The sequence below is a fragment of the Pholcus phalangioides genome, unplaced genomic scaffold, assembly GCF_987345545.1.
Source record: "Pholcus phalangioides strain wild (caught in Gottingen) unplaced genomic scaffold, Ppha-v1.0 ptg000042l_1, whole genome shotgun sequence".
In the NCBI taxonomy this organism is placed as follows: Eukaryota; Metazoa; Arthropoda; class Arachnida; order Araneae; family Pholcidae; genus Pholcus; species Pholcus phalangioides.
Genome location: NW_028301628.1, coordinates 21,277,082 through 21,299,306, shown reverse-complemented (window position 1 = coordinate 21,299,306; position 22,225 = coordinate 21,277,082). Strand labels below are relative to the sequence as shown.

General features: G+C 38.4%; 1 protein-coding gene across 2 annotated transcripts in view; it reads left to right on the top strand.

Annotated features, from left to right (window-relative positions):
• The window catches only part of LOC149064644 (protein Wnt-16-like), an 89,266-nt gene that overhangs the window by 17,047 nt on the left and 49,994 nt on the right, over positions 1-22,225 (top strand). The window lies entirely within an intron of this gene.

The following is a 22,225-nucleotide window of genomic DNA, read 5'->3' as shown; positions in this document are numbered from 1 at the left end:
AAGATTGCAAAAAGAACAAATGCAGTTAACCGGTCAGTCCCCCCCCCCCCCCCACCCCCTGAAATTAAAAGAAATATATAGAAGTGCAAATATATGCAAGAAATAAACTTTCAACGCAATTTTCTGAGATTAGCGTTTTTGAATCTTGACCGTAAGATTTAAAAACTAACTACAGAAAAGAAAATTAGCAATTTGGTACGAATGTTTAAACAAAATCTGCTGGTCAAATAAACGACCGCTGTTCACGTCCAACCACGTGAACAGCGGAAATCTGGAGTAATTTTATGAAATTTAAAATTAAAAAAAAAATGCAAAAAAAAATCAAAGTAAAAAAAAAGTTTGAAGTAAATTTTTTTTTTAAATTTTCGATTGATCAATTGCTCAAGTGACTATAAAATCGTCATCGAGCAGTACTTATCTATATCTATTTCATGCCATAAAATCAATTTTACCTGCTCCATTTCTCTAGTAATCTTACGTATAGCAGGGAAGAGAGACACACACACGTGAAATTTCAGAAATATTATAATAGGTTTTGGTTTTTTTAAATCATCACTGATAAACGGCATTGGATATCAAATTATTGTCAACAAAATTTCGCTAGAACAAGAAAGCAAGTTAAAAGCAAGGCCGTTAAAAAGACAACGAAAATGAGTTAACAAAAAAGAATCCTCCCTCGATAAAAGTGAAACTTTCAAGTGAAATTTAGAACGCAAGTAGGGAATACGATAGTCACGAATTATAATTAAACATGTAATGTAGTTACAAAATATGTGTATAATATATTCTCATTATGTATTTGCAATGATTTACAACACTTACGAGGTGAATGATATTACTCTCACGGATGTGACTACGGTTACCGATTTGGGAATTCTTATTGACCAACAGCTTAGGTTTTCTGAACATTGTTCAGCGGTGGTCAAAAAAAGCAAATAGAATGCACGGTTTTCATTTTCAAAAGTTGTCTTCGCGTTCTCCTAAAGTCATTCTTTTTCTTTTCCGGGACCTATTCATCATGGATTGGAGTACGCCGTAGGTTTTGGAGGCCATACCTACAGAGAGACATAGACTTGGGAAGGTGCAGAGAAGAGCTACACGTGCTCTTGTTGGCACACGAGGCTTGAGCAATCAAGAAAGACTGGGATTCGTGAATATGTTCACATTGGGAAAACGCATGTGTCGGGGGATATGATCGAAGTGTTTAAAATTTTTAACGGTATAGATGGGATGGACCACGAGTTATTATACCAGCTGTTTCGAGAAGGCGACACCAGTATCTTTTAGTAGTCGAACCCCACTGTCGCCACAGTGGTGGTCGGCTGAAGTTGGTCAAATGCGAGCCGATCTCCCCGTTAAAAAGTCTCGCCGCAGAGAGCAACAGGCCTACACAACGGTATATTATTCAATCATTACACTTCACACATAGTTAGGAAAATGGATGGCAGATGGCAGCACTACACATAACAAGCATTACACAGAAACAAGCGTCATGCTAGGTTCACAACACGTACATTCCAACATGTACTAATTCGTTAGAAGTTCCGCAGTGAAATATGGTCGAGGTGCATGTCTGGTTTAGTAGTATCTTTCAGTAAGGGGCTATTGCAGGCTGTGGTGTCGCAGGGAGTATTTTTTTAATAGGGTTGTGAATAAATATAATGGCTTATCTCCGGGGGTCGTGAATTCTAAACACAATTGACACGTCTAAAAAAGAAATACGATAAACATGTTAGGTTTATCGTTTACATATTAGATGGAAACGAAAAGCTATTCTTAGAAATAAGATAACCATAATCTTTTTGTATGGGCAGTGTATTACCTAGTTATACTAAAAGTGTAGTTGAACTTATCATAGTTAATTGGCTTTATTGCTCTTATCGGGTTGCTGTATGTTTGATCTAGTTTAGATATATCTACCATCCAATTTTTTTTATGGGCAGTGTATTACACGGTATAGGTAACAGGACGTATGGGGGCGCGGTAATCCAGGTCGATGAGATACTCGCCTAAAGTAGCAAGGGATGTTTAGAGGTGTTGCGAGTTCGATACCCCGTTCATTTTTGTCAGACACTTTCCTGACACTAGGGCAGTGGTAAGATGCTCGTCTTCCATTGTCAAGGTTACTATCGATGTTCGTGGGTTCGAATCCTTACATCGAACGTCAGGAGCAAGTTCTTTACCTACCGAGACTGGGGCGACCACCGATGGATGGAACCTTTATTTCCTATCCAACTCCAGTGGTTGGAAATTGCCGTATGGCGATATTATATGACCGGAGTTGGTTGCGCGGTAAAGTTGACATCGGGGTACAACAGAAACGGCGACATGTGCCCACAGGAAAAGATTGTTACCCCATGGAGTCCCACATTGAGGGGTTAGCGAACCAACCTTTCGGTGAGTGTATAAAAAAAAGAGGCAAAATTTTCGAACGCTGCAGTTCAAAATCAGCAATAAATTGTAGGTCCCGCTCTAATTAGCTCTCGTGTGCCAAAAATGACCGGGGTGCGACAAAAACGATCAAATGAGCAGAGCGTATAGTACTTTACTGGTGAACTGCTGATCCTATAAGCATACTTCCAATGAGAAAAGTATCCAAGTTACGCGAAGTACTCAAATATTTCGTTCGTGTTGCAAGTGGTTGTATCGTTATTGACATGAAAAAATTAAATTTTTTTATTTTATGGCACACGGTCGTAATATAAAAGGTCCCCTTGCCCTCTAGCTTCCAATCACACAGTTGTTGCCCCGTCCCTCTTGAGGCCAACAAAAAAAATTATTTTCTAAATGCAATGTTCTTTCCCCCTCACTTATGCTGTTCCTTCCCAACTTTTTCTCGATTTTGAATTCAAATATCTCGGCGAATATTTCACTAGAAGCGTGGATTTTTTATTTGCCCTCAGGGGACACAGGGCAGCAACATCATTCTAATTGTAGCATGGGCGGAGATAGACTTGGAAGTCTGGGGGGGGGGAGCACGGTCATTATTGCTGTATACATATATGCATTAGATCAGCAGACTTCACCTTTGATGCCCCCCCCCCCCCCCGTATCTTCGCCCATGAATTGCAGACGAACGAAAAAAATTTGAGATATATTTTCACTCTCGAAACTGGTACAGATCGATTTCTGAATATATTTTGAGCATTTTTCAAACTAGAACAATACCTCTACGACGAACGGTTGATGAGATAAAGGCCGAATTACGACGTGCAAGACATCCTGTATCACCCTGTACAGATTTGATCTGTTTATAGATAACATTAAAATCAAGGCAAACTCTATATTATATCCTTGATTAACATGTTATCTGATTAAAATAAAATCCACTTTAATCAACTAAATTGCTATGTTGATGTTAGTATTTTTCAACTATAAATACGCTAATAGCATCGTTTTACGTCCGTTTTTGTAAAAAAAAAGAAAAGAAAAATTCAATACGTTTTTATGGGGGTAACCCATAGAGGGTTAAAATGATTCGCGCGCGCCATCAGAAACGTGTGTTGTAGATGGAGTGATGGAAGCGTTTCATTTTTTCGTGACGCTGATTTCCCATATAACGAATTCACTCCACAGTGACTAAAGAAGTTTCACTTCAGAAATAGATGATACTGATTTTGGGGTGGAAAAAAATACATAGTCCGGCAAACGTGTCTGGATTATGGAGTTTCTGCTATACGTAAAAAACAATATTTACTTTACTCAGTTTCTCCTAGGAGTAGAAGCCACGAGACCCCCCTTAAAATCAATTCCTAACTAAAAAAAAAAGTTGCTTATTTATATCGAGATCAGAGAATGTGGAGAGACGTCATCGCACAATCTCGATATCCAATCAAGTATTTTGCCCTTCTTAAATCAGCCATGATCATCATATGGCATGGTTCTCATATCACTCATATGACAATAGGAAAGGATTTACTACAACCCCGGGGAGAGAGAGAGAGAGAGATAGGGATTTATATACTTTAGGGATCATCGAAAAAAGGGCGAAAACTGGGAAAACAAGCGAAATAAGTATCGGACCTTATGACAAAGACCAATACATGTCCGAACTCCAAAATTGAAAGGAAAAAAAAAAAAAAAATTCAGCCAGCTGTTGTTTTCGTTCCCGTAACTGGAAAAGGCGGACATTTTATTAAAAAATAAATCCAAACTCCTTCCCATCATCCCCTATTCTCCTCGTGTCTCCATATTTATGACAAAGCCCCGAAGCCAAGAGAACATAAACGTTTTCAAAGATACCTTCTTCAAGAAAATGCCCTCTCCCCACCTTCTTTTTTTATTTTTCTATGCCATAGAATGGGTCGTTAGCCCAAAGGCATTTTTATGAGGGCCCTTTTTTTTTGGAAATATCGAGGGGGGAAGGCACAGTACTTTACTCTCTTGGTATGGGATACAGTTTCTCTTATTATATATATATCCATATACACACACTCATATAAAGAACAGTACAATACAGTGATTTGTTTCTTGAAGGAGGCTCGAGGAAGGGCCTCAAAAATGTCTTGGAAGGTGGTGGCTTTTTATGAGTTGGACACTAAATCTTGTGGGTCCCTCCTTTTTTTTATATTATTATACTCTTTTTATTTTAGTATTATTTTTTCTTCTTCTTTTTCTTCTCAGTTTGGATATTAGGAGAAATGCCACATTTATTTATTTATTATTATTATTATTATATTTTTTTTTTGGTGGCGCAGTTGGAATTTATACATTACGGGAAAATATAATATACCACCGGCTTTAAAAACGAATGGGAGGGACGCGAAAAATGTAATTTAAGAAAAAATTTGGGATGTGTTGGTGAGAATTTTGTGCCGCGATCTGTGTGAGAAGATTTCATCCATTTTTAAGAAGTTGGATTTTTTTTTTTCTTAATAACTTAATTTGTTTGAAAACATTGGGGAGAAGAAATCGAGGTGAAGTTATTCTGAGATTTCTTATGGGATAAAAATAAGTGAAGAAGGGGTTAAAATGAAGCCATCCCTTACCTCAACTTTATGGAAAGTGCGGGCCACTTCATAAGTATGACAACTTGTTTCGGGTTACTTAAGTTATCTGGGAACATGCGGCGGGCCACTTATATAAATTATTTGGGAACGTGCGGCGGGTCAATTAAATGACGAAACTGCACCGTGAGTCACTTCATTCAACTGAAAATGTGTCGCGAGCGGCTTCATTGATCTGAAAATGTGTCGCGAGCCACTTAAGTGATCTGGAAATATGCCGCGGGGCTACTTAAGTGTTCTGGAATTGTGTGCTGCGGGCCACCTGAGCAGGGACGTCGGAAGTGTTTCAGACCTGTGGGTGCTTGACTTTAGATTGTTGCGGTAAATTTTGTTTTCTAAATCAACTCTGGGGGTGCTCGGGCTCGTGCTACAAAATACTGTGCAATCACCCGCAGCACCCTCGACGTCACTGCACCACGTATCACCTAAGTGATTTGGTAACGTGCCACAGAGTTAATTTTCTGAAAAATTAGGTTTGAGGTCACAGGCCATATCGGATGACTCCGAGGGCCACATTTGACCCGCGGGCCCAGTATGTATACCATACCTCTAAAAAGCTGTTTCGGTTTTTATTTTTGATGGGGGGGCCAACTATAATCAACAAAAAGAGTTTCTGGGTGATTTCATCGTCGAAAACGTCCTTTTTTCTCCTCATCCAGCGGCTGAATCCTTTCTTCATATTAAAAATTTTTGAGAAATTTATAGTGAACAAAGAGTTTATATAAATGAGGTTGATCTTTGGACCCCTGGGATTTAGGAGTTTAGAATCTAGAAGGATTTCGATCCAAGGCCGTCTCAACATTATTAGTCCCCGGATTAAGTGATGTTCTGGGCAGGATCGTAACTAGATAGAAAACTTTATTCTGTCGCCGGAGCCAATGTCTCTTGCAATTCCACCCCCCCCCCCGAATATTTTGAACAGAAAAACCGTAAACTCAGAGCACTTCCTGATCTATCACTCGGGGCACCAGACCCGTCTGCCCTTCCTTGGGTTGCAGTCCTGGTTCTGGGGTTAAACTGGGCTGAAAGTAACAGCCAACAAATTCGGGTAATAATATTTATTCGTAAATATACCATGTTTCTTTTGTATCTCTCGATGGCATCCTTAACCACCAGTCACAAAAATCCCCCATATGCTTCATTTTCACTGTCCCTCCCCCTTAGAATATCCCAGGACCTCAAGGGCACCCTACTATCCCCAGATTGAGAATCATTAGCGCAAATGATCACATCGTGTGATAATTATTATCATACCGATTACATTGCCACTATGGATATTTCAAATATGTCTTCAAACATTGTTTTAAATCAAATCTCGTTGTATGGCTACCGATAGCTTTACGGACCAGCCCGGTGGCATCTTCCACAACTGTCTAGGTCTGGTCCTCGCCCTGAGGCCAGGGTCATTGACAGAGGTTCTCTACATTGGAACTTCTACATAGATTTTTTTTTGTTGGAGTAAATATATAGAAGAAAAAATTAAGATAAAATATACAGGGTGCACAGAGCTCTCTCTCTAACAGCTGGCACCGCAATTTACTAGCAAATCGTTGGGCTAGAGAATCAGAAAAATAAACCATATAACTGGGGGGGGGGGGGGGGGAGAACCTCAGATACGCCATTCTTATTGCAAGGGGTTGTACAGTTATTAAAATAAAAAATTGACTTTTTATATGGACTCCCTATGCTTAACAACCAAATTAGAAAGTTGTTGCCCAATTTTTCCTATGGCCAACAAAGATAATTCCACGTTTCTAAGCGCAATATTCACTGAGATATTTGAATTAAAAAAAATGAAGAAAACTGTGGGGGGGGGGGGACTAACGGAAAACGCTTTTTACTTTAATTTTATGCTTCCCCCCCCCCTTTTCTCAGTTTTTTTTTTAAATTGAAAAATATCTCCTTGAATATTACACATAGAAACGTGGAATCTTTGTATTTTGTTGGCCTCAGGAGAGACAGGACAACAACTTTCTAATTGGGTTTTTGGGCACAGGACTTGCAATATGAATGACATAAATGAGGTCCACACGTTATTTGGGCACTTTTCAACTCGAAAATCGCATCTTTCTCATTCCCGCTTGAAGATTTTACGCAATGTTTACGAGCATCCAAAGGGAAAATAAATTGAAAATTACAAATTTGCAAAGGGGTCATTCAAGTATTACGTCAGCATCGAGGGGGGGAGGGGGTTTCGGATTTGCTGAGTTTTGGTGACAAGGGGGGAAGGGGGTTTGAAGGTTGCTTACGTCATCAACCACTCTTTTTAAAGATATGAAATATTCTAAGGTGCTGACGAAATTTTGCTGACAAGGGGGGTGGGGAGAGGGGTCAGTGTTTTGCTGACTTTTGCTGACAAGGGGGGGGGGGAGAGGGTCAAAAATGGCTAAAAATCTGCTTACGTAATACTTGATTGGCCCAAATGAAACACTTGGAGTCGTGATCGTTTTACGTTTTTTACAAACACTAATCACAACAATGAGGAAAGAGGCACAGTAAGTGACACTACAACTCCTATTTGATTTTTTGTGAAAGTATAGTTAGGCCGGTATTACACTATAAAAGTTTTGTAAAAATTCCTTTATAAAATTTGAAAAAATTCAACCAATAAGATTATGGGTTGCATTTGCTCGAATAAAACCTATGAGCTTTATTCGTTAGAATTTTCAAGTTTTATAAAAGGGATTTTATCAAACTTTTATAGTGTAATCCCGACCTAATTCTGTGTTGATGAATTGGATAATTCGAACTTCTTTGATGTCTCTTTGGGATTTGACTGAACCCCCCCCCCTCCCCCACCCAAACATTTTCTTCTGGATATTACAATGCTTCCCAATTAAAGGGTTATCGGCCAATGTTTTGAATTGGGAACATCGGTTTTATTAATTAAAAGACATTTTTTTTTCTTACATGAAAGCTCTTGATTTTTTTCCCTTGAACGTGTGAAATCGCCTATTTTGATGGAAGAATAAGATTTAATTTGTTTTTGTTTTTAATTTTAATGTTTTTATGGACATGGGCAAGTCCAAAAATTTTTTTTCCCATTAATTTTATGGTTAATATCTCTTAATTATAGGATCATATGAAAGTAAAATATGTAAAATATGAAAGTAAAAACTATAAAAATCAGTTTGAAACATAATTCGGCCGGTAATAGGTTAATAAAAACGATGTTTCCAATCGGGAACATTCACCGTTTAAAGGTTAAGGCTGGGATTTTCTTTTACACTATAGAATTTTTATGGCAGTTCTTTTATAAAATTTGAAAAATGTGACCAATAAACTTATCGATTTCATTAAAGCGAATGTAACCAATGTTGGTTGCATTTTTCAAGTTTTGTAAAAGATCTTTCATCAAAGCTTTATTGTGTAATATCCCGACCTAAGGCAGAGGCGCACGTAACTATTCGCTTTTGTTGCTGTATAGGTAGAGCGTAGAACTTTCATTCCGAAGATCGCTTTATTTGAATATCGCTCATGAAGATAAGAATCTGTAGGCGACAGACAGGTGTGCTTGGTTTGGAGATATAAAGTTTCATGTAACTACTTTTTATGTATTAATGGGGGGAAAAATCGATGAAGTTTGAGTTATAAACTGGTCGAAACTGATATTGGCCAGGGCAGTCAAAACCAGCTCTAATCAAAACTTGGTTGAAGTAGCGCTAAGTATAAATGAAATATTTCAACTTTAAAAATTTATAGAAATGAATTCCTACCTAACTTGAAAGCCGTATAATTGGGAAGCATTCACTGCGCATCAACAATTACTACGTAGTACCATACAGATGGTGAAATACCAAAAACAACGATTTCAATCTTGGGAAAAAATGAATAACTTTTTTCTTTTTGGTACATCTGACATGACTTAAAAATAAAATGGAATATGTATTTGGAGAATAGAAGCGGCTTCCACTTCCGTAAAAAAAAAAATAGATTTATGGCCGAGAAAATATCAAATACTGACGTCCGCAATCTTTTCTATTATTATTTTTTTTTTCTTTCAAGAGCTGATTGATCTGATATCGAATTTTTATCTTTGATAAGCCATAAGCCCCTCCATTCCTTTCTTGAGAAAATCGAGGCTAAAAAAATTGAATTTTCTCTCTCTTTCCTATACTTTTGTATCCTTCCGTTTCACGGGGGGGAGAAAAAATCGTACGATTTTTATTTTCCTTGTATCAGAAATTGTGTTTTCGGTCGGAAAACTAAATAAATTCTTTTGTATTATAATTTTTTTTTTTTTTTTAGCTTGGGACGAGAGAGAGGCCATTTTTTTTTCTTCCTTTTTTTGAGAGAGAGAGCAAAAATTTTCTATTATTGGTAATAGAAAATGTCGAAAGATCATTATTCTCTGAAGACGGTATTGTAATGTTTCGACGTTTGTGTGAGAAATGTTCTCTAGGAAAAATTGTGGAATTTTTTTGTCGAAGGAAGAATCGAAGACGCATCCCGTTGTTGGGTGTTGAGCGTAAAATAATTTAAATTTCCTTATTTTTTTTCAAAGGAGTTGTGAAAAAATATCCGTCATATACGTCTGGCATATATGGTTTCATACAGTTCTTTTTTAGAAAGTTAAGTTCACAAACCACTACTTATCCTCAACACGGTAATTTCCAAATAGCTAGCGTTTAGGCCTTTCTGGTTTGACTAGCATTTTAGGGGTGCCGTGAGATCGGTTGAATGTATTGCGTTATATATGTATAGGCATTTTTTGGGAATTTAATTATCGTAATTTCCTGCGTCTTACGCAGATGAAAATTTCTCTACTCTGAAAATAAAATGCAATGGTTCGCTGCAGTGTATAATCCGCACAAGCTGACCATATTTTAGAGGAAGAAAACGGTATATCGGGAACGTAAATATTGGACGTCACTAATTTTCGCTAAAAACGTTGCCGATCATCGGTGAAATTGACTATTATCGCTAATTGAAATGTATTACACAAACAAAAAAATTAGCATTTCTTCAAGATGAATATTTATACTCATAAAAACATAATTTATTAATTATGCATATAATCCTAAATGTCCCGTATTTGGGCATATGATCACCCTAATTACGACGAATAAGTGACGCAAAATAAATTAAGCATTTCCCCATGAATAAAACATCTTCAGAATGACTTCATTAATATCCTGTCTTACAGGCATATGATTTTTTTCTAAGTTTGATCCATTCTTATGAAACGCATTGATAATTTTCTCTATAGTTTTTCAAATTCCGCGATGCGTGAAATTTGAAATACGGACTCGGGAATTGACCAGGCTGAATATTTCCGCATACGTCCACTTTTTGTCTTCCTTCATTTAACTCCATTCATGAAATTAAATTTAATCTTCTTAGCAGGACTTGTTACAGACAAAGCAATATCAGGTGATTTGAGTTGCACTTGATTTCCGCAAACACCATGAAAATGTCTCGAGGTCCACAAGAATAAACAAAGACGAATCCTCGTTGAGGACGAGCAGGTGGTACAGCCCCAGACAAACCAATATGTATCTAGTGATTGAGTTGCACTTGATTTCTACAAATACCCGAAAATGTCTAGAGAACCACATGTCTAAACAAAGACGGGAATTTTTATTAAGGACGTATGAAGCTATATCTAGTGTGTCATGTGTAACACTTGATTTGGACAAATACCATGAAAATGTCCAGAGGTCCGCAAGACTAAACAAAAAGAGGATTCTCGTTGAGGACGAACAGGTGATAGAGTCCCAGACAAAGCAAATATGTATCTGATGATTTGAATTGCACTTGTACTCCACAAATACCACGAAAATGTCTGGAAGTGTTTTCATTGCTCTTCCCCTCCCTTTTTTTTAATATTAGCAATGTCTGTGGAAACCCTTCAAGAGAAAAAGGTTCTCACAATCCTTTTTACACCCTGAATAAGATTCGACGGCTGATTTGATGCTGTGAAGATAAGAATGATTTGGGAGTGCGGATGCGAATCATGCTCGAACTTGTATTATGAGACACAGAGAGAGAGGGTTTTCTTTTTTTCTTCTACTTATTTAAAGCTATTATTATTTATGTGCCTCCCTTTCATGATCGTGGCGTGTTAAACGTGATGACCCTCAGTGATTGCCCCTCACCTCGGTGATTAATCGAGGAATCGTGTCCGTCCCATCTTATGCATATACTGTATGTGAGAAACTGACTCCACCACTGATCACGTGGATACATTTTAAGCGTATTATACTGCTTCTCTCTTTTTTTTTTCCATGTCTCGGATCTGTTATTACACCTTGTGGTTACTTGATTTATATTGTACTAAAAAAGAACCCGTACGTTTATTTTTTATATATCACTAGTACAGGATGCGCCATTTTGTTTCGCGTTGGAAACTTTGTGTTGTTAGTTTTAGTGTGGATTATCAAGTTGAGAGAAAAATTTGCGACGAATATTCGTTTTGGAGCCGCTATTGCAAAAAAAAAAGTTTGAAGACCCCTGGCCTACAGTTTCCTGAAGTCCTAAAGCAATAGTCTTCAACCTATTGCTCACGAGCACAGTGATGTTCATTCACTTATGTACCCAAGAGTGTTCGGTGCTTGTACCTTACGTCTCCATTGAGACGATTCTAAAATTTTGTAATTTTCTGAATAGTATTTGATAGGGGTAAAAATTAGGAAATTTCCCTACTGGCCAGTGACGACTGGACCCGCTAAATCCAGTGGCCACTCACGCACGCGAGCAAATAATAATAATAATAATTTCAACGTTAAAACTGAACCCCACACAGGTATTACTTTCATATTAAACACATCCAACAAAGTGTAAATGAAAATAGTTTCACTCATCTATTTTTTTATCTTTTATCATCTTGGTATCATCATCTTTTATCATCTTGGTATCAAGTACTGTATATATGTTACGGTAAATGTGATAAATCCGCGGTGTTAAGCATTTTGGTAAGTTTGATTAACTTCACTAAATTTATTACTTTTACCGGTGATAATGAATAGTACTCAAGGGTTGTTGGTAAATTTGATAAATTTTTCTCCAAATTAATCACTTTCACAGGAGATTATGCATCATACCCAAACGTCGTGATGTTGGTAAACATGGTAAATCGTACCATGTAACTATACATGATAATACATTCATGCATCATTATACCGGGGTACGACCGTAATATTTGTTATCATTATACCGAGGTCCGACTATATTCATCCCACATACTAGACTCATTTGAACATTTTTTTCATATTTATTAAATTCACCAACGACGCTTGGTTATCGTAAATAATTCCCTGCAAAAGTTATATATATTTTTTTTCGTATTTATGAAATTTGCCGACAAGGCTTGAGTATTCTGCATATTTTCATGTAAAAATGATAAATTCATCACTTACCAAAACGATTGGTTAGTATGCATAATAACCGGTTGTTGTGTATAATATTTTATTACATTTACCGTAACTACCGCGATTTATCACATTTACCGTAACATATGAATTCAATTACATTAACTGAAATGCACTGCACAATGATATCTTTAAGGTTCACATACGCCTGCTTCGAATGGAATCCTGCTACAACCCCACCGCTGCCACAGTGATGGTCGGCTGAAGTTGGTTTTCTGTGGTTCCCAACTTCGATACGCAATAGTCAGAAAGTCTCGCCACAGACAGCAACAGGCCTACACACAACGTTACAGTTATTCAATCATTACACTTCACTCATACTTAGAAAAAAATTATAGCAGTTGGCAGCACACACTACACGTAACGAGCATTACAACATTACGTTAGGTTCACAACACGTACAGACACATTCCGACATGTACCAATTCTATTAGAAATTTCGCAGAGGAATGTGTATATGAGGTGCATTTACGGTTAAGTAGTAGTAGTACTACAAGCGAACGCTTTCTTCAGGATTCAAGTCCTCTAATGATAATTTAGTATTTGTTATGAAAACCCTGTTTTCTACTGTATCTTTTTCCATTGAGCTTGAACTATCGCTGATCTTTTACTTTGTTCTGAGTTTCCCAAACTTTTTGTTCCATCGCCCCCTTCTTCAGAAATGTTTTTCTCTCATCGCCCCCCAACTCAAGCGAACCCATAGGATCCTATGTTATACCCGTAGCTTCTATCGCCCCCTGGACCTTTCCATCGCCCACCAGGGGGCGATATTGCCCACTTTGGGAAACACTGCTCTAACACGTCATTACTTGGAGGAATCGTCAGTACAATTTTTGCAATATCATTCTCATCGTCTCAGTCTTAGTTTATTTTGGAGAAGTCATCTTCTCTAACAGCGATTTCAAATATATTTCTGGTTTAAAAATTTTTACATACATTTTTGTAAATTTTTTGCTATGTTTCTGAGCATTTCCTACTCGGAATGTGCTCTTTCTTTAGGGAGACGAAATAATTTGTGCATTTCTTTCAGCTTACTGTCTCCATATTGTAGTAACAATTCGTCTGACACAGAGCGAACATGACAATATATAATTTCTGAGCCATACGAACGCATGTTGATTTTCCAGGGCCACCTCCACAAAATAAAATTTCTCTATTTTTTCCCCACTAATCAAGTGGAAATGATTCCGTCTCATGTGATGACACTGTGGAAAATTTGGAGGGACTGGAGCAAAAAATCTCGGTCTTCACTCTCACAAATGTTTAGTCATCTTTTAATTTTCATCTTTAGTATTTCAAGCTGTAGACCAGTGATGTGGGCGTTAACGCCCCCTGGGGGTGATGGAATGTTACAGGGGGGGGGGCGGTAGAAGCTACGGGCATAACACAAGATCCTATGGGTTGGATTGCGAGGGGGGGGGGGAAACATTTCTGAAGAAGGGAGCGATTGGGAAAAAAGGTTGGGAAACTATGCTGTAGACAGCTAACTTTAATTATAGACGCCATGTATTTTATTCAAATAAGGAGACCTAACGGAAGTAGAGCTACACACGTGGGAATGTCACACATCAAACATCTTCGACCTACTGCTCGCGAGCACCGCAGTGCTGAGTGAAGCAAGCGAAATTGCTTGATTTTGTGCTCGCGAGGTCTTGACCAATACCCTAATTAGACCATACAATTGCAATCAAGAATTTACATTACTCTCGTCTTTTGCATCAAACACGTGACAGACCAGTGTTTCTTAACGTTTTCTTGCCCATTGTCCCCTTCAGACCCTATTTTCTTCCCGTGTCTGCTTCCCCCCCCCCGGATCCACATCCATAAACTTTTTTTTAGTGATTTTTTAAAAATTAAATTTATAGTCAACAAAAATTTTATGAATTAAGTCGATCTGTAGACCCCTGAGGTGAGCCAGTGAGTTTCCGTCTTGTAGGGGATCCATGCTGGGCCATCTCACCCATCATGAGCCCACGGGCAAAGTAATGTTGGCTGGACAAATCTACTGCCTGAGCATGTGAAAATTTCGACCGGGCATGTAGATTTTAAAACAGTCATACTTTTTTTCCTCTTAACCCATATTCTACCTAAAATCTTTTTTTCTTCTCATCCGAATTTTTTTCACAACTCACTGTTGCCCCTTTAACCACCTGTGATTGTTCTACTTCTATTTGATTTTCACTTGTGGCCCTCTTAGAATATCACAGCACCGCAAAGCGGCATATGGTCTCAGGTTGACAGTTACTGCAGCCTATTCCCAACTTCCAGGCGCGAATGTGTTATCCGATCTTCCTTATAAAGAAGCCTATCGCTCCACAGACTGCAACACAGGCTCGTACATACAACGGTCCATATCTCCAACCATTACACTTCACTCATAGTTCGAAAAATAGATGGCAGATGGTAGCACTGTGGCAAGCATTACACAGAAACAACCTTAACGTTAGGTTCACAACACGTACATGCACATTCCAACATATACCAGGTGGTTAGAAGTTCCACAGAGGAATATGGACGAGGTGTATGTGTGGTTTAGTAAAGACTACTGAAGGCTGTGGGTGCTGATCTGATGCTGGGCTGATCAGAAATAGTGCTCGTGATTCGAAACACGTGGAAGCCCCAAAGCAGAATGTTTATCATTGTTCTGCGACGAGCCCTCAGCTGACTGGAGATGTTCTGAGGTAAAAATCCCCATACATATAATAGTGGTTTTTTTTTTCACTTTTTCTTAAAATTCTTCCAAATTGTTCTGCAGCAGCGCTAGCTAATTGTTCTATGCTTTGGGGCGTGGAAGATTCTTGCTGTAAAGTTTCGACATAGCTTGTTATTGGTCGAGATACGCAAGGTCGCAACTAAAAAAGAGCCAGGAGGTCTGGTGGACAAAAAAAAGTTCCGTTAAAAATTACGGGGAGCGGGGGTGCCAAAATGGGTACTGCCCCCGGACGTCAGAGTAAATTTTTTTTTTCCGGCCGTGCAGATACATATACCATGGCAGTAACTCCAATACCGAGACACCACAGCAGAGAGTGACATGATTCCGAAGATAATATTGAAAATTTTTCATGCGTCCTTGAATGTGTGGTGGCCTTAATGAAATTCAACAAGATAGATAAAAAAATAAAATAACACTAATTACATAGAAGAAAATTCATGGATAACATCTTGTCACAGATAATGAGGGTTTCGAGTGACACTCTCGCAATATATCTGTCACTCCAAAGATGTCAAAAGACATTTATTTATTTATTTATTAATCCAGAATTGAGTTACGCACACCACGCAAAAATTTTAAGACACAGTTTCAATCGCGATTTCTAGAACATGACAACGTGACAGAGCGTCGCACCGCAAAGCATTATTAAATAACACCGCTCTCATCCGTAGCTTAGTCATTCATTATATGCCTTTAAAGCATCATTAAAAAAAAAAAAATCTATAAATGCCTGAGATTTTAAAAGGCGTTTTAGCGTCACACAGGAGACATCTTCAAGATATTAACGCTAGGCGTGTGACACTTTGAAGCGTGTCTTGACGACTAGGCGTGTAGAAAATAGAGAAAGGTGTGCGTGTCTGTGATCTGGTAATTTAGTTAGGTTAATGGACGTTCTCGTGCTGATGAGAGCGAAAATGCATTTACTTTTAAAGGAATTATTTTTTTTCTTTTCTTCTCCTGTTTTATCGGCTGGACGTGTAACGTCAGATTAATAGCATTTTTGTGACAAGATCGTGCTATTCTCGAACAACGTGTTCTTAAAAAAAAAGAGCGCTTTTCTTTCTTTTTCCTATTTATTCTGCTATCACTTTTATTTTATTATTACGACATAGTAAAGGGAGAAAATCTTCTAGCGAGGAGCCATTAATTTTTTTTTTTTTTTGAAGCTTTCTTTAGCTAGCTAGATACATGGATGTAGAACGGGTTATACGTGCTCGTGCATCTTTTCAGAGACGGATATCGGTTTGTTTTCGGTTGAAAACCGCAAACACACATATCATTGATGTTTACTGACAACACGCTGTTGTTTAAACGTTAATAAAGCCCCCTTTTTTTCAGATTTTATTCCTTAAATTAATAATTTTTCTAATGATGTATGGCAAGGCTGGACTAATCCTAGGTACCAGGTCGCCATCGCGACTAAAAAAAATTAGTACTGGTGCCTAAAATTTTCTTTGTGTAGTTACTAAATTCCAGGCTGAAAGCAGCACAAAATGTTTGGAATTGTCTGCCAACATGAAAGAGGGTCACCATGCCTTGAAAAAAGTCGAAAGAAGCATTATTTTTGATCATTTTCTTCTTGTCTAGATTTTTTTTGTGATTTGTCCAGCCCTGATGTATGGTAGGGATTGTGAGGCTGGATACGGACCTTAGTATAAAGCGGTGTTTTCCAAAGTGGGCAATATCGCTCCCTGGTGGGCGATGGAATGGTCCAGGGGAGGGGGGGGAGGTGATAGAAGCTACAGATTTGCATAGGATTCTATGGGTTGACTTGAGTTGGGGGGGGGGATGATAGAAAAGAATTTCTGAAGAAGGAGGCGATGGAATACAGAGGTTCGGAAACTATAGTATAAAGCTTCGCACTGAGAAAACGGTTTTGTGGTGTAGTTGACCAAAAAAAAAAACCTTCATGCAGTTGAATTCGGTTTTAAAAACCTTGATTATAACGACACCTCGATTGAACGTCAATAATTTTTGGTTAAAAAGTAAAAGATCTAGATAAAGATAAGTTCCGACGTTTAACAGGAGTAAAACGTAGCACATTTGACCAAATGATATTGATTTTATTATAATATGTCTGATCTTTTTCCACATTATTAGATAAGTTAAATAAAAAAGATTCCAAGGAAAAACCCTTTTTGAAAGGTTTCCTTGGAATCTTTGCTAATTCCCGTGCAGAATAATGTTAATGGACCTTGCTTATAACGTCAATGAAAACGCAACGACCTCGAATATTAACGGCACATTTTTTCGTTGTCATTCTGTTTTTTTAGTGAAACCTCTCTTTTGCGGACACCGGTGGGACAAAAAAAAACAGGGATGACCGTTAATCTTTTATTATACATGGGGAAACTATTATTTGGCCGTAGAAGAAGGGTGTCCGTTAAGAGGGGGGCCGATCTCCTCATTTAAAAAGTTTCGCCACAGAGAGTAACAGGCCTACAACGATAAATTATTCAATCATTACACTTCACTCATAGTTAGAAAAACTGGTGGCAAATGGCCGCACTACACATAGCAAGCATTACACAGAAACGCTTCACGCCAGGTTTCACTACACGTACACGCACAGTCCAACATGTACCAATTCGGTTTTTTTTTCCCATCTTCAAATTATTTCTCACATTTCCGTTGGTTTGCGAAATTTCTCAACTGATTTCACTGGTCCGCGACTGTAAAAGAAGGTTAAAGAACACTGATCCAACTTTTCTTTATGTTCACCCTGTATTTGCTTTCAACTCGTGCATTAAAGTAATGAAGGGCCATTGTCCGATGAATTTCACTCTTTTGGGTGTAATATCAATGCAACAAAGTGTTTTTTTGCCAACTCGAAGATGGGAGAAACGTCACAGGTTTTTATTATTCTCGTGATTTGCTTGGTATTTTTCCCCCCCCCACCTGTTAATATACAAATGGAGCACCTGCGTGGATTCATCACAGGTGTTTCATCACGGAAAATAAAAACACTCTCATGAAAACCATAACGTTTATTTGTTGTTTCTAATTCGGTGAATAACTCTCATTAGTGAATACCCCTCTCTCCGTTTGCCTACACGGTGCTTTTTAGAATTTATTGTCAAACTGAACTTGTTCAGCTCAATTCAGTAACATACTATAATGTCCTCAATATTCCTACCCACTAAGGTAGCGGAACGTCCCGTATTCGAAAAAATATCCCAATGACTCGAGAAATTTTTCCGGGATGCTTGTTTGTCCCGTATTTTAATTTTCAGTGATAGAAGAAATATTTCATTAAAAATTGCCAATTGTTTTCTAGGATATTTTCAAAAATGGCATCGTGATGGATGAGGTAAAAATTTTGGTGGGAAATGCGAGTTAACCTTTTGTTGTCCAACGTCGAGGTGAGTTAAAATCGACATCAGGAAAAACCGCCATTTCATTGTTATAACAACCCCAACGATCACGGGAAGGTCCCTGTGAATTTTGCTTCCTAGCAGAGCTAATAAGCTATACAAAAAAGCGTGATAGCTATCATTTCCTTATTGCGGAAGAAGAGATTTGCTAACTATACCAACAAAGTACCGAAAAACCTCTGGACCGCAAAGGGTTGAACCGGGGTAACTTTGAAACTAGCTGATAGCTGATAAAACGCATGAAATTGGCTGGAAATTCGAAAGCCGAAAATAATTCACTGTCCCAAAATTAACCCGGTTCATGGTATTTAATGTAGTGCAACTTTTTTACACCTACGTCCAGTGAAAATACGATGGTTTAGAAATTTCGCAGGCTGGCGGGAATGACAAAAATAATTTGCGGTCCGGCAAAGAAATGAGGGGGTAGGGAATTATAATACATTCCTAGACCTTCTTACTGGCTGAGACATTTCATTTCATACCATACCACCGCCCAGGCTCTATCGAAAATTGTAAATTTTAGCCATTGCCCGGATAACGGACCGGACAGTGTCGGGTACTTTTTTTTTTATGCTTGTGTAATTATGAATGTGTTACGCACGACAGTAAAACATATTCAAAAAAATAGTTACAAATAAAAAATTCCCAATAACAATAAATTTAACAGCTCTCGGATACCGCCGCCACGTGACCAGATGCCTCATTCAGCGCGGTTGTGTTGTTGCGGACTCCCAACTCCTTCATACTGGCTAAGACAGAAATAAAAACCAATATAGGGGACGATATAATATTCAATAAAATCCAAAATCATATAGCTGCTATGTGATTCGGCGGAAGGTTTCGCGAACCGACACGAAATCCTTACGGAATGGCAGCGGTTGAAAAATACTGATTTAATGCAAGATTTCTCAACCAGAGTAAAATTTCCAAAGCCATTAAAAATTGAATTAAAAAAAAAAAAAATCCCTGCCACCCAAAAAAATAGAGACCCCGAAGTTTCCAAAAGCCTTGATTCGATTAAGATCCGGGAATTTCTATCACCCGATCTATTGATAAAGATGACGTAAGATTTTTGCTTCTTCCTATTGAATCTTCTTGAAGGAAAGAAATTTCCTATAAAATCAGCGTTCATTGGATTTCAAAGAAATTGGCGGCCGCAAAGAAAGACAAGAAATAATAAGGAATATTCTTTTTCCTTCGAAATCACATGGGGAAAAAAAGGGCTGTAGGGATATTCCATCTACTATTCTACACGAAGGATCATTTTCTTGGAAGAAGGCGAATGATTTCATTATTATTATCACGAACGTAAAAAGAACGTCCTCTTTTTTCTTTTCTGAAGATGATGCTACTGGTAGTACTACACAGGACCTTTTATTTTCTTATAAGGATAAGGAGCGGTATTTTTGAAAGGCGGTGACGTCGCTTCCGGGGTGGGGGGGGGGGATCCCTCGTCCCCCCCCCCAGGTCTTAAGACACAATATGTTATAAATAATCGACGTATACGTATTAATAGACATACGATAGAAATTGAGTCATTATCCTTGAAGAATAAAAAAACTATCCTTATAAGAAACCCTCGAGATGCCGACAGAGGGTGATGAAGATGGTGGCCTCCGTTGATTTCAATCTAAATATTCATTAAGTGAAGAGAAAGAAAAGATGTGCAATAATGAGAGCGGTATTTCGGATACGCCTACGGACTGATATATATCGTATATATTTTTTTCGATGGTTCTATAATTATTCGGATTCTAGGGGGTGCGCTATTTCCTCGTACCCGAAAATTAAAAAAAAAAAGATGTACGCCGCTTCCGTACTTAACGAAAATTACGGGGATGTAACCAGATACCGTGCTTAACGAAAAAAATTCCAGATACAGTCGAATCCCGTTATAACGAACTCCAAGAGACCATTAAAAAAATAAAACCTATCTGTGTACAGTAAGAGGAGAGAGATCGACGAGATATCAATGTCGCTTTAAGGGGTTAAATATACTACAGTCGAATCCCGTTATAACGAACGCCAAGAGACCGGAGGAATGAAAAATTTCGTTATAAAGTAATTCCAGCTGTTTGCATTTTTCCTACCGAAACTTATTTGGAGGATTAGATAAAGTGTTCGTTAAAACGAGATTTTCGCTATAACGGTATTCGTTAAAACGGGATTCTACTTTATATAACCTTCTCCTCCTAACCAGATCATGGCCCGCAGCTCTCTCTCAAAGAAGAGATTGTAGCAGGTGGTCGAAGAAGACCAGGGGCCCTGCTGGAAAATGTGCGTGCATGTGCTGTGTGAACCTAACGTGAAGTGGGTTTCTGTGTACTGCTTGTTGCAGTGCTGCTATCTCCTATCAATTTTTCAAACTATGAGTGAAGTGTAATGATTAAATAATTGTATTGTTGTCCCGCCTTTGAGGCGCCGCCTTAAAGTTGGGAACCACAGAAAATCAACTTCAGCCGACCAATTGTGGCGATCGGGGTAGGGGACTCGCGATGCGAGTCCGTCCCAGATATACATTTATAACCCCCATCATCCTGATCCGTCATCGTGATCCCCCGTCATCGTCCTTATCAAAAATTAAAAGAATGTGCTCCATCCTTAACGAAAATTCTGGGAATATCATCGTTCTTAACAAAAACTGCAGGGATTTACCACCTCTTCGTCCTTAACGAGAAACAGTCCTTAGCTACGGAATAAAGTCAATTTCACACACGCACGAGGAATTTCAATTACCTCATGCATCTGTTTTTACTTCGGACCAAGTCAACGCCATCTATAGCTAGATGTGCTTTAGAAGGTGTTGACCAAGTGCTCTGAAGCAGTGGATACATATGGTCCTCTTGTGGGTCCTAGGATATTACAAGGGGGCCACGGGTGGAAATCAGGTGGGAAAGGGAACCATGGGCAGGTGGTTAACGGGGTACATACAGCTGCGAAAATAACTAATAAATAAATACAGATTTGAAGATATCAATCTTTTTAAAAGAAATATAAAAAGTGTGGCTACTTTTTTTAGAATCCTTTAGAATTGCCCATAGAGCTATGGCCAACTTCACGAATAGGCCTCACCCAGGCATTACCCCGCGGTCTCGTATCCATAAGGAGCCAACATGATAAGATTTGGCGCTACGATTTTATGAGTAAGTATGTAAACATGCAAGTTGTTACTTTCAGCCTAGTATTGTTCCCCTCCCCCCATAACATCATTTTGACCGGAGCCCTGCACAGAGCCTCCGCAAGAGAAAAGATGGATATCAACTTTATAAAGTTCTTATTCAATACACATTTATTCAGAAAATCAATTCGGTTAATGGAAGTTGTTTCATTTCTTAATTAAAAGGGGGTGACAAAAAAATGTTCTCTCTATTTTTTTTATACTATTGCAGATCTGATTCTTCTGTGCGCATCAAGGCTTTGTGCCATGTTCACCAAGGTAGATTTTTGGATTTTTATAGGGAATATTGGAGGGGAGGCCCTGATACAACAGGTGACCACAAAGATGTGGTCTGAGTGGGACCATAAATGAAACACTTTCCTGATCAGTGGTTCTCCTTAAGGGAATACTTTTTCGAAATGATTCGGATAGTCGCGGAAGCTGTAGATCAGGGATGCACATGCTTGCTGGCGAAATGAAGCCCGCCAAGGGTTTCCCTCCGGGTTCGCGAAAGTCGTTCTTATAAAAAAGTATCAATGCACACAACACGATAAATACCTATGCTGACCATATTCCGTTGATAAAAATACGGTGTATTGCCAAAA